We start from the raw sequence: 14,258 nt of genomic DNA, 5'->3' as shown, positions 1-14,258 counted from the left end.
GCTGCGAGATTGGGGAAAGGGAATTGTCACCAACGCTGTCGCTACACTCGCTACTGAAGCAATGAATTGGGATAGAGCTAGAGCTTGTAAAATAGTAAATCTACTGAGGATTTTACAATTTTCTTTGTCAGGCCACCACCAACCTCAAATCGTTTCGGGCGCGTATGTATTTTTCATCAATTGTACATTTATTTGTGCATAACACACGCGAAACGTAACTGACGATGAAATTAATTTCTCTAACAATGATGTAAAGTTTTTAGTGTGGTTTGCTGCATGCGTTCTTTCATTGCTGATTCAAAGCAGGGCTGACTAGTGTTGCATTATATACCATTCTCAGTAAACATGAATTTTATCGCCATCTCTCACAGTAATTACCGCGTAGCTTCCTCGCTATTCCATAGGCCTGGCGCCAGCATATTCAATGGTATTGGTTAAACTCTTTCGCTCTGAGTCATTGTGTCGTAGGTGACTCGTCTGCCCTAATATCTAGGGTCGGGCATCGTTCTTTTTTCTCTATGTGCGCAGCATTTATAAAAATATCTGAGCACTGTAACGTTGTTTTTTTTTTTTTTCATCATTTGTTTTGCATATTGAAAATAGACAGCATCGATAACACTTTCCCTCAAAATGTTGAAAATCCGACGATGGGCCTCCGTCCTAAACGTCGCTTATTTTCCTTTCCGATCCCTTTTACACGTCTTAACTCTCACGCTTTTAGTTTTGCGCCATTTTTAACGTGCCGGCAGCATCCTACTCTTGGATCCACTATATACGTTTACTTTTTTACTTTCAGCAGACTGGCTTCATTAACTGCCTTCATTAACAATAAAATCAGTATATGTGGGGAGGGTCTTAAAATCAGCATGTGTGACACAAAACCGTAATCGAATAACCTGACCCCCCCCCCCCCCAGTCCGATTCCCCCATAACGAAACACGTGTCGCTATAGTACAAAAGATGTGACACCGGACTGCAACTTTTTACTTCTTAGAGCGCAGCTCTTAGGCGCCCGTTTCCGGCTTGAGCGGCGTCGGCGTCACCGCGCGTCGCATTATGGGATGTTTCCCATACTGATGTCACAGGTGACGTAACGTGTGACGTCACGGGGGTCACGCGTGACGTCACCGCGCGTTGCATCATGGTAAATTTCTCCGCTATATTTAGCGAAAAAGTTCCGGGCTAAATTTAGCAGAAACAATTCCCCGCTAAATTTAGCAGAAAAAATTTCCCTCTAAATTTTTCCGCTAAATGGGAGAGGAGATGGTGTGGTTCCCCTTGGGGCCACTGCCTTTGGGAGTACCACGTTCGCGGCGAGACGCTCTACCGCGAAGCGGGTTCGTACTCGCCTGGCATGCTGCTCGTTGAGTGCAAACAGACACCAGTCACGTTGGTAACGGTGATAAACTGTTTATTTACAATGAAACAAAATAACAACAACACAGTGGCTATAAGCTGGTGAACGCCGTTGGTGTGGAGATCGCCCACGGCCGAACGGTCGTTCACAAATGTACAAAGGACGGGGTAAACGCTCACCGGTGCGCCGGAAGGTTCCCCGTTGTCGCCGCCGCCGAATCCCAGGAAGTAGAGAGCGGAGAACTGTTGACCGCTGGTTTTAAGATAACGGCGGGGGCGAAGTGGCCAATCAAGGAGCGACACGTCGATCTCCTTTGTGCGGGGGTTCGTCACGGAAATCGCCCCAAGGGGGAGAGGAGGAAGCCACTCACAGTGGTAAGCAGCGCCACCTCTCGCTACGTCGGCGCGGCCGCCACGGCGTGCCAAAACGCTGACGCGACAGAATGTTGAGGGATCACAATCCCCACAATGGAGAAGAGCGTATGGATGAGAAGAAGGGGCATACCCTTCTCTCTGTTCCTTCCCCTCTTCCCCCTCAAGAGCTGCGATCTAATTCGGCGTTTCAGGGGATTGTAAACGTCTTTTACTTCTTTTCTTTTAACAGTTTGTTTCATAAAACCTACATTACAAATTTCTGATATAGATGAATTAGCATTACTCGATAAAATGGCTAAAAGTTCGCGTCGTAAAGTTTTATTTCAAATAATCAGTGACCAAACCCTTATAGGTAAAACACACTGCTAGTTGACACATCTGTAGATATACAAGAAACCACTACAGGCTACTAAAAGAGATATCGAGGTACGAATTTTTTTTTAATACTCATTCATCTTGCGTGCAGTGTCAGACTGTTATAATCTACCTGACACTATTGCTTGTCCCACGTCTGTAGCATCTTTTGTAAATGCCTTAGATTACGATCTTGCGAGATTTGTGAACATTATTTGCTCAAGACATATAGTAATTTCTTATTTGCCCGCTGTAGTTTCCATTATGTCTTTTCTAGAAGTGTGTATTGCGTTGTGTTATGCTTTATACCTGTACCTTTATCTACGTAGTCTTATCTTCTTCGCCATAATTTAATCGCTGTAACTTGCTCCACCTCAGTGATTGTATTGACTCAGGACCATCAAGTTAGGTATTTTAAAACCCTGTTACCTATTGAAGTTCATATAAAACGAAAAGTATTTCGAAATTAATAAACTATTAAATAAACAAACAAACAAATAAGAGGAGGTTTGAGAAGCATGCATTAAAATAAGAACAGAAATATCTCGGTCACTAAATCAAGGTAAAAACAAATATGCATAGAAAGGACATACACAGTACTTCACTTTTTAACTGGGAGCTAGAACGTCTATGTCTAGGATGCAATAGGAATATTAACATAATTAGGCATGTATTTGTTCGAAAGCTTTATTAAATTACACTTTGTGGCACATGATAGGTGACGAAGCTTACCGGTATTGCAAACTGGCATCGCTCGGCGTTAATTGACCGCGTGTATGTCAATATGTAACATAAAACGTTAAGAGAGTCGAAGCACTTTATGCTTCGTGTCTCAGTAAACTATTTTTTTTTCTTTTTTTGATCGGAAGTGAGGCTTTGTGGGGGACTGCCTTCGTAGTTCGCTCGTGGCTATCGGAGAGGCGATTCAACCGCCGCGCCCCTAGTGGCGAGAATGAGAACTAAACCTACGTAGGCAACAACAACGTGTCATTTTCGTGTGTTTCTGACGCAAAGCGGGGCTTGCGTTGCTCAGCGCTGCGTCGGTGTGTGACTGGAACTCGTGTGCAGTGAATGAAGCACCGATTGAGAAAGACGAACTGAACGCAATGCTCGGGTCCACACTGTGGCCCCGCGCTTGTGTCGAGCTCTCTGCCAAACATGCTGGCCAAAGCAACCTATATACCTCGATGGTACCCATTACGAGTAACCAAATTGGCAGTAATCGGTTACTTTTCGCAGTAATTTGTAATCCTTTGAATACATTTAGACCCTTTTTCAATCCGGCAGAAACATCTGTCGTTCTGAAAATCTGAAGTAATTGCAAAAGTGACAGTTACTTTTTCGACTAACGGCCTATTACTTTTCTTCTAAACAAAGGGAGTGATCTAATTGAATACTTTTTAATCGAGAGTAATTGCAATCGTAATCTATTACTTTAGTCGAGTAACGTGTAGGAGATTTTCAGCGATGTCTCCCATCTTTCAGTTTCGTCGAATTTTGCTAGCCGCAGAGAGCTGTTTAACGGGCTGCTCTGCAATACAGTGGCGCGTACGGCAAAGCGAGCTTTCAGATATTTCGTCAAAGACGCCAATTATCTCCGTTCATTTCAGTGCCGGTAGCTAAGATGGCAGTCGTCCCCGAGAAAACAAATGAAGAAATAACTGAGGTTGTTAAGATGCCAGCGTGCATGGTTCTCAGCACTAAAATGTGGGGGTCGATATTTCTGAGGGTGTACATATCCATTCCGAAACATCAAATTAAGCATTACATGTTATGCACGTTATTGTTTAGACAGTGGGGGAAGATTCCATATAATTTTAGCCGTGTCACTTTTTACACCGCTCATAGTAGCCGAAAATAGTAGTAGTGGCTTGTAGCTGATCGTATTTAGATAATGTTATCAGGCAGGGGCTGTTGCGTCACTAGTTTGTTGCCACATTACGTGTTTTAATTATTTTTCCTTCTAACACTACGTGGAAATAGAAAACTGCAAAAGGCACACCAAAAATGAAAGACGTTTACGATTCTCTGTAATGCCGAATTAAAGCGCAGCTCTTGAGGAGGAGAAGGCAAGGGTACGGAGGGGAGGGTCACGTGTGACGTCAGAGGTGACATCACGTGTGACGTTTCGAGAGTAAAATATTCCCGCTAAATCTACTGGGAAAATTTTTCTGTTAAGTTTAGCGGGGAAATATTCCCGCTAAATATAGCGGGGACATTTCCGCTAAGTTTAGAGCGAAAATTTTACGCCAAGTTTCGCGGGAAAATCTTTTCCTCTATGACGTAACGGTTTAACGCCAGACGTGACGTCACGTGTGACATCACGAGAGTAAACTATTGCGGGAAATGTTTTGCTAAATTAGGCGGAATAATTATTTAGGAAAAAATATTCCCGTGTTGAGTGGCGTCACGTGTGACGTCACGAGGGTAAATTTTCTCGCTATATTTAGCGGAAAACATTCCCCGCTACATTTAGCGGAAAAATTTTCCACAAATCTAGCGGGAAAATTTTGTCCTCGTGACGTCACACGTGACGTCACGTATCACGTAATTTTGGGAAACGTCCCATAATGCAACGCGCGTTTACGGCGCCGGCGACGCTGCTCAAGCCGGAAACGGGCGCCTAAGAACTGCGCTCTAAAATATGAAACGACGGCAAAATGGTTTATGGAAACTTTTGACTTCTCGAAGATCTTTGGGCTCTTTTCTCAAATTCTAATTTTTACAGCCGATTAGCTACGGATAAAACTTCACGAGCGGCCGAACAGGGTCGTATAAATAGAATTTTCAATGTTTAAGCGAAGGAGAGAAAATTAATAAAAAAAATGAGACGTTTACAAATCTGTAATGCGAAACTTGAGGGCAGCTCTTGAGGAGGGGGAGGGGATGGTACGGAAAGGAGGGTATGCTCGTCCGCCTCCGTACGCTTCCCCTCCTCCTTCTAGCCTCCTCCCCCTCCTCCTCCCCTTTTCCTTCTCCTCTCCTCTCCTGCTGCTGAATTTGTTCATGGGTGACGTCACACGAAGTCGCGACATCACTTTCCCCGCTAAATTCAGCAGAAAACTTTCCCCGCTAGCTGTAGCGGGGAGACGTTCCATAATGCAACGTGCGCGGTTATGCCAACGCCGACGCCGCTCAACCCGGAAATGGGCGCCTAAGAGCTCCGCTCCAAAAAATTGAAAGACGTTTACTAATCTCTCTAATGCGGAATTATAGCGCAGCTCTCGAGGTATTTTAATTTTCCTATATACCATGACGGGAGGGTACGCAGGAGGAGGAGGGGAGAGTACGAAGGAGGACGGAAGGCTATGGAGGATGAGGAGGGGAGGTTTTAGAGGAGGAGGGGGCGGAGAAAGGGTAGGGGGAGGAGAGTAAAGGGAGGAGTAGGGAAGGGTCTTCCGTACCCTCCCCTCGTTCTCCTCTCCTCCTCGTCGTCCTCCTCCTCCCCTTCTCGTCACATTATATACATGTCTCCTCCTCCGCACCCTCCCCTCCTCCACCTTCATGCCCTGCCCTCCTCCCACAGTTTCTCCTCTAAATTTAGCTGGAAAATTCACGCTACGTGACCTGAACACCAATTCAGTTTGCCCGCTAAATTTAGCGGGGAAAATGACGTCGCATGACTTCGTGTCACGTCGCGCCCATAAGCCAGTTCAGTTTCTCCGCTAGATGTAGCGGGAAAATTGACGTACGTGACCTCAACGCAAGTCAGTTTCCCGCTAAATTCAGCGGGGAAACTGAATTGGTGTTGAGGTCATGTGACATCAGGTTTGCCACAAAATTTAGCGGTGTAACACGGACGGCGACGCCGCTATTCGCGGAAACGGGCGCCTAAGAGCTGCAGTCTAAAAGAAGGTTCCTCTTTGGTTGGGGTCGAATTCAAAGCTGGCAGCTGTCGTCTTTGCGTGGGTGTTGCTATATTCTCGTTTTATTTAAAGCAAAAACAGATGCAGATGGCCAATATCAAAGTTAGCATTCGTTGAAGGTCAGGAAACGTCACAAGAAAAATGAGCTCGCCCCTGACCTTACGGTCTTGGACCTTGACAGCCATCGACGGTAATTTGATTGAGGGGGCACTCTAAGGGCACGCGTAACTCTTTTCCGGTCGGAAACAACACGAAATCTCATTATAAATAGCTCGAGAGAATAAGAACTGCCAAAATGCCACTAAAGCATAATAAAACGTTATTCAATGTAGTAACTTTCTTTTTTTTTCTTGCTTTCTTGCAATTTTGTCGGTACTAGTCACGTTCGTAAACAATGTGTTCATGGCCAATGAGGCATCGTTTTCTTGCATATGACCTCGCCTGCCATAGAACTCTCGTGTATATAATGGAGACGCACGCCGAGATGGTAAAGTATTTAATCGAGATATTCCCGCTTGAGCGTGAACTTCCTGTACAACATTCCTATTACTTTCTTACAAATAAGAATACTCATATGCTTTCACTATCGTGCATGTATCACTGAGACGTGCAATCGTGTTTTTACATGTACGTTTGACAAAAAAGCATATACAGTTACGGTTTGTTGGTTACGTCGTTCTCAAACTAAACCATCTGAGAGGGTATGCGGTAAGCTTCTGTAATAGTCACGAATACTGGGCCTGCCTTTTGATTCTGTCAATGATTGATTCAATCTACGTCCTGAAAACATATCATTATCGTATCACTACTCTGTAGCTTCACGCTCTAGCCGCCACGCTTCGTAAGGTTTATGATAAACGATCTGTGATTAGCCAAAGCCCCAAAGCACGGTTCTAAAGTTATTCCAAAACGTGCCTAACAGGGACTTAGTTACTGATTCATAGACCTGCTGGCGGGAGTAGGCCTATTTTCTACTGGCTATTGGGCGATTCTACCGCATCGTCACTGCTGGCGAAGACCAGCTTTACCTGCCGGTAATTAGGTTTAGTTAGACAGGTAGCGCCATCTTATATGGAAGTTTTGCAGCTTTGATACGGTTCACGGCCGCAGTCATTCGACCCTATCTTGAGCTTGAACGTCCAAAGGTCCTGCCGAACTGTGACAAAGCGTTGGTGCCAGCGTGGATGGCGCCCAGAAAGGGCAGCTTTGAACGAGCCATGCCACCGAACGATTGAACATGAGCGCTTCGTAACAGTCCGGCAAGGCAGTCGGACATTCGAGCTCTAGATCGGGTTCAATGACCGCCGTTTACCACCTAAGAGTTGCAAGAATTTATCCTAAAATGACGCTATTTGCCGAACCAATCTTCACTGCCCCGTCGATATGTAGCCCACACAATCAGTGACATTACCACCGTTGAAAAGCTACGATGGTGACTTTCAAATCGTGAAAACTGGGAAACAAGTTTGTTTGTGTTTTTTTTTTCGGTGACGGTCATAACGTTTGAGATAACCCCGAGACAAGGGAGAACACAACCACGGACAAAGCGAAGTCATATTGACACAGTCACGTCTCGAACAGAGCAGGTTAGCCCGTTGCCTAACTTTCGCTCACCCAGCGTCGCGACAAACGCGAAGAGCACCCCTCCCCGCGCGGTGGAGTCATTTGCGCATTAATGCTTGCAAAACAATCGTCTTTAAACGTCAAGAGAGTGAAACGGGAGTGAAGATTAAGTGTCGGCATGGAGATATCCTCGCACGTCCCAAAACTGGCGCAGGGATCACGCGGCTACATAGCTCCGAGTCTCGCGCGAAGAATATGAAGACGTTAGTGCATTCGTTCCCCTTTCTTATACGTTTGAGAATAGTACGCGCGCGGGGATCCCTTCCTGCTGCTGTTGCGGCGGCGGCGCGGAAGGAAGGACGCGCTGCGGAGTTCGTTCACCTCCTGCGGCGGTTTGCTGCAGCCAGCGTCGTCGTCGTAATTAGGACGGCGCTCATTGGCGCGTTGACAGTGACAAAGCGACATTGGGCCGCATGCGTCGAGCAGTCGCGCTTCGATAATGACTGCGCTTGGGCGTCAACCCAAGGCGAGCGGTGCGACTTGCTCCTGGTGTCTCGGAGGTCTCCCCAACGCCTCCCTGGCCCTCTTTCTCTGCCTCACCCGCGGGACGGAAGAGGAATCGGTGCCGCTGTGTCGCTCCCAAATGGTCCGTGCGTGCGATGCGAGCCTTTGGCCCGCCGCACCCACGTCGTCCCGTTGTCGGGGTAGCACGGAACACCAGCTTGTGCACCCATACGCTGATATTATCACTAGCATACTGTCTATTATACATAGGCACTGAGAACTCAAGAAACGTGGGGCGTACCGAGTCTCGATCATCTCATTATTTTTTCGCACCCAAGTTCCAAAGTTCCAAAGGTCGCCGTTTCGCTGATCTCGCTGTATCGGTAAAGGTGTTCATCGGCACTAAAGAAGTATTCAATATTTCGCTACAGCAGACGTCTGAATGGCAAAAACAGTTTTAGAAAACATTTCTGGAATGTAATCGGCACATATAACTAGGCCCGGGCACTACGTACACAAGTTGTCTTCCATTTGCACGTTGTTTGGTTCCTGAATTCTCTTATCGCCGAGAGAATATCGGTGATTCTCTCGGCACTGCAGACTCGAACAAATTTTATTTCGCGCAGTAGTAAACTGTTTACTGCGGCAGGAATTCCGCGAGAGCGGTTTTTTATACACCGGGCGGAGAGAAGTTGTTTTCGCACACCTGTTGCTTGCGCTCTAATGCCATAGATTTTCCATTCACTGCAGCAGTATATCGCAGTTACTAAAACTAAAGTCCCTCTATAAATTTCACGCTATGCGTTTCTTACACATGTCGCCGACCATTCTTCTGCGAACACGAAAGACATTTGTCACAAGCGAGTGCTCCACTGCCGTTCGCTTCCTGGCCGCTTATTTTAGTGCACCACCGCCATTTGCTTCCAAGGGCCGCACAAGGCACGCGGCTCGTGCATTGACACACTCGAGGCTAATTAATTGTAAGACGGACCATACCTTCCTTTATTCTAGAAAGCCTGTCAAATCGCGAAAGAAGGCGGCCATTGTTAGGGGGAAAGAAGATGAGAGGACAGGGCGTGCGAAGGGCCTCTCTGGCAGCGCCAATCAATGCCCCAGCGGTAAAATAAAAAAAAAATGACCGCATCTCCACGTGGTGAATGGTGTCGATTGGGGCGAAGCTCTGGTGGTGCTGATGATACTGATTTTGTTCATAAGTAGTCCTGATGGTGCTGATTTTTTTTTATTGCTCATAGGTAGTGCTGAATTCCGGGTTGCTTTTCGACTTCATTAGCCAATGCTTGCAGAGTTTAACGTGATTATAGACGCATTTGACCGCAGTGCCCTCTCCTGTATAGACGTTGAGCGCCTACATGCAACGTTTCATCCATGACATCCCCAGCTCTTGAGTTACTACCACATCTCAGAGCCCCCCTACTCGTCTCGCTGTCGTGGCCGAGTGGTTAAGGCGATGGACTAGAAATCCATTGGGGTCTCCCTGCACAGGTTGGAACCCTGTCGACTGCGCAAACATTTTTTTTCTTTTTTTAAGAAGACAGATGGGATGGCAATCGATGCGGGCACGGACGCCGGACAAGGCTAGAGGCTAAAGAGCTTCGCCCCTAAAACACAAACGCGCTCCTTTTTTTTGACAGGCTTTCTAGATAAGGGAGGCTATGGACAAACATATCAAAGGGCTTTAACTGAGACAGATACAAAATAGCACGAGCCACCACAGACTAATGAACGAGGTTACTTCCCACTCGTTCGTGCGGGAAGTAATCTCGTATTCGCGAAACTCTGAGAGGCTGCTGCAGAGTCTCGTAGTATCCGCGAGAGACCAGAGCCGCGCGGGCACGGCGGGCAGCAACAAATGTGAACGGCATGGTCTTCTCTCCAGCAAGCGAATTTGGTCAGCGGCCCAATCATCTTCCTCCGGTGTGAACGAGGCATTACCGATGACATATATTTCTGGATATTTGTTTGATCGCACTTGTGTACACTAAAAAAGGAGCCGCAGGTTTACTGCCCTGCATACTCAACCACACATAAACAAGCAAAGCCTGTTCGCTGGACTTCTATTGGGTCACCACATTGCGATCGAACGCACAGATACTTTGGGCACGAGCACTGAGTCAGCATTCGGCTGGGCTTCGTGTCCAATCAGAACGTTGGAGAACGTTCGGCGTCGATCCCGGGACCGATTGCTGAGTTGTCGCCATCCTATGCGGAGTGCAAGTTCGTCTGCTTCTTTCGCAGTGGCTGTGGTGACGTCAGAACGAGGCCGAGCTCTGACTGGCTTTGATTGAAGGATACTGGGTAGACTTCAAGGCGGCTTGCTTTGAGGTCTACCCACTATCTTTCAACCGGAGCTAAGCAGAGCTCGGCCTTGTTCTGTCGTCACTGCAACTCCTGCAAGAAAAGCAGACGAACGCACTCTCCGCATAGCGTCATGACCAGGCACGTAGCCAGGGAGGAGGCCCATGGGGCCCGGGCCCCCCTCGAAATCTTCCATTTTGCTGGGACCTCCTCTCCCCCCTCTCCCTCATACAGCATTTTGTCATGGTTGGGCCCCAACCATGACTTTTGTTTCCAACCATGTCATGGTTGGAAACAAAATCCTGGCTACGTGCCTGGTCATGACGTAGCATAGAGGTAGAGGTAACATGCTTTGTGTCTTTTAAATGGCGTGGGCGTATCCCTCTAAAGATCTCATAACACTCATTTGTGATTGAGATTAGAGAAGGATAAGCTCCAGATAACATTTCGGACCGGAAATACGCTACCTCGAGATCAGGTGCTCATTGTACCGAACAATAGTTTTTACCACAAATTTCTGGATGCAAATTGAAATGTGACGAAATGTTACTCGGGTGTCATTCGCCGGCTTCCCTGCAAAGCGTAGCGTAAGATAGGTCTGTCATGGTCTGGCGACACTGGCTCATGGTCTAGTTGAGAACGTTAACTCAAAAATAGCACTACAACATCTCGGTAATCTTGATGATTCCCCTCAATGTGCCCGATACATTGCACACCTTGCAAGAAACCTCCAAGCGAAGGGTTGGAAAATATTCCAATGGTTTCCCTCACATGTAGGCATTTTGAGTAATGAGACGGCCGACCTTCTTGCCGCTGTGGCACACCAGCTTGGAACTCCCATTATTATGGTGCCGAAGATTCATGAAGCCAAGCTGCTAATTCACCAAGCGATAACGCAGAATCATTCAGACCCACGGGTCGCTGACGGGAGACCACCCCCAGGCGTCCCTTCGAAGCTACCACGTGCAAGCGCCTCCGTACTACACCGGCTTCGCAGAGGCTGTGCCTATACTGCATCTGCCATCCATCGAATTAACGCAACGATGAGCCCAAAGTGCCCCACTTGTGACGCTATTGAGGACGTGGACCATCTCTTTTGGGGCTGTCCCAATTACGCAGACGAGAGAAAAATCTTCTTCGAGAGGCTACAGATCGCGAGAGTTGCCCGCTCTACGCCAGATATTCTTTCGCCCCCCCCCCCCCCCCCCCCCCCCCAGCTTCATACGTGATGCCGCTAGAACATTCTCTTACCTTCTTGTATTCGTGGAAGACACGTGCCTACTGGACCGCTTGTAACAGTGCCGACAGTGCTGTGAAGACATATCCATTAGTGGACAAACCTAATCAACTAACTGTGTCACTGTGACCTCATCCAAGATGCCTTCTTTCTTCCCTCTTCACCTTTCTAACCTTTTCTTTTGATCCCCTCTTTCCCCATCCCCAACCTGGAACTGGCTCCCCCCAATCGACGGTGTGGCTAATAAGTTCCAGGCTTCCTTTCTTTTCAACACTTCTTTATTTATTTACATATACTGCAGGCCCCACATGGGCCCAAGCAGGAGGGATAGCATACATAATAAATATAATAGTAATACATACGGCAAAACACATGAACACAGACGCGTACATATAAGGCTGCGTTACACAATTTACCCTACAGCATAAACAACACTTTATAACAGAGTTTTTCAAATGTGCGCATATTCAAAACTAAACAAAAAAAAATTGCAGTTTTGGACCAGACTGCCCCCTAGAGAAAAAAACATAAATTCCAAAAAGCAAAAAACAACAGCAGCAAACGAAAATAGGTTGTAATGTGATGACGGTGCTAGTATTAGAGATACGACAAAAAAGATATCTCAGTTTCGAAGGCTTCGTTTGGCAACTTATTCCAATCTTCAATGGTTCTGGGAAAAAAAGAATTCTTGTAAAGATTAGTTCTTGCAAATATGGGGGTTAAGGTGAGTGAATGACGATGCCTTGTCGAGCGCGTGTCAAGTTGTGAAATATAACTTTGTGGCTGAATACCCAATCTATGAAAATAAAGAGAATAGAGAAATTTTAACCGAGCTATTTTTCGTCGTTGAGTAAGGGTGGGAAGGTTGGACAGACGTAACATGTCTGTTGGGGAATCAAATCTATTAAACCGTCGGTAGATATATCTCAGTGCTACGTTTTGTATCTTGTCGAGTTGTCCTATATCTTTCTTTGTATAAGGGTCCCATACTATGCTAGCATACTCTATAGTGGGTCGGACGATTGTCGAATAAGCAAGTTTTCGGAGTTCATTTGGTGCCTCGCAGAGTTTTCTTCTTAGTAGTCCAAGCTTTCGGCGAGCGTTTGAACATATGTTATCAATATGTTTTGACCACTTTAAGTTACTAGTTAGTGTTACACCTAAGTATTTGTATTCTGACACTTCTCTTTTGATCCCCTCTCTCTCTCGCTTGAGAACGTTAGCCAGTGCGAGATACCTTCGGCTCAGCTGCGTGAGCTTTCGATCAAGGCTGATTGCTGGGCGAGTTGGTGGTGAAACTTTGAGAACGTGGTAGGGATTTTTTTAAACGGACTAGAGGGGACAACAGGACATCGTGTCGTCATGTTCTCCCCTCTTGTTTGTATCAAAAAATCACTACCACGTTCTGAAACTGAGCTTTCAGTCTCTGTACAGCGAGCTACCGTTTAACAACTGACGCACCCGGCCATTTATCCCCCCGACTACCATGGAAATCGTATTGTCTGAATCTTCAGATGTCTTTGAGGACACGCGGACAACGCGCGCACCTTTTCTTCGTAGTTCCAGCGTCGTACATTCAGACTCTCGATCAAATATCCCCGTTTCAGTTTACCACTTTTGCATCTATATGCCCGGTAGTCTTCGCTGCATATTTGAACGAGAAAAACTTCCCCGTTTTTTGTTTGTTTTTTGTTTAGTATTTTCCGCGGTCGGGCGTTGCCTCTTTCACAGTTACTAAGACTCCATCTCCCAAGAAGTTGAGCGGAATGCTATCAAGGACGCAACTGCAAAAACGTTACTCTGCCAAATCATTTGTTTTGCATAAGCATTCATGCGAGGAAAGAAGCCCTTCCCAAGGCTATACGCGCACGGGCACCCCTGCTTCTCACAACACGAACGGAACTCTCGAGATAAACTACGGAGGACGTCCTTACAAATAGCATTTCAGGGCCCCGTCCTGTAACGAGCATCGAGAAATCGCCGATCATCGGTTTTCTTTCCGCTTCGACCATTCTTTATTGGTTTCGCGTTTCGCGCCGTGCCCTGGCCGATCCCCCGGCACAAGTGGGCTCACCCCTAAGGTGACAGAGCGGTGGAAGCTACGGACTCGCCGGACCCATCCCTATCCTTCCTTTCACCAGTTGACCCCGCTATCTGCGGGGACCGGGGACGTCACCACGTGGTGCAGGATAAGTGTGCGTGACTGGTCCAACGAGCACGATAGCTTCGACTTCACTCTCAGCTTAGGGTTGAACGGAGTCTTTATCGCGCCGTGGGCCATGGAGGCTGCTTTGCATGCTTCTGTCCGCCATCGTTCATCCTCGCCGCAGGGATGCGGGGCAGGGAGCGTTGAGGAGCGGTCCGGGACGAACCGGCTTCTTCGATCACGGGCGCGCTCGTCGGGCCCACGCGGCCATTTGCTAATGGCCTAATCGCGCGCGCCTTCTTGGGCCATCGCGGCGGGGGCGGCGGGGAGCCGCTTCGGTCTTGTTCGACAGCGCGCGGCCCCGCAGCCGCGCGGCCCCTGCCCGCCTGACCGACCCGCGAGTCCGGCCGCCTGCCTCGGCGCACGTTTGCCTCGCTCGGAAGTGGTGAGTTGGGGGGCAGTGTTGGGCAGCGCGGAGCGCACACTCGCCGCCGCTACCGATCACTTCTTTGCCGGAACACGTGCGCTGGACCCTACCGCG

This window comes from Ixodes scapularis, unplaced genomic scaffold (assembly GCF_016920785.2).
Source record: "Ixodes scapularis isolate PalLabHiFi unplaced genomic scaffold, ASM1692078v2 PGA_scaffold1__304_contigs__length_218370807, whole genome shotgun sequence".
Taxonomy (NCBI): domain Eukaryota; kingdom Metazoa; phylum Arthropoda; class Arachnida; order Ixodida; family Ixodidae; genus Ixodes; species Ixodes scapularis.
The sequence above is the reverse complement of the archived record's forward strand: the minus strand, read 5'-3'. Positions refer to the sequence as shown.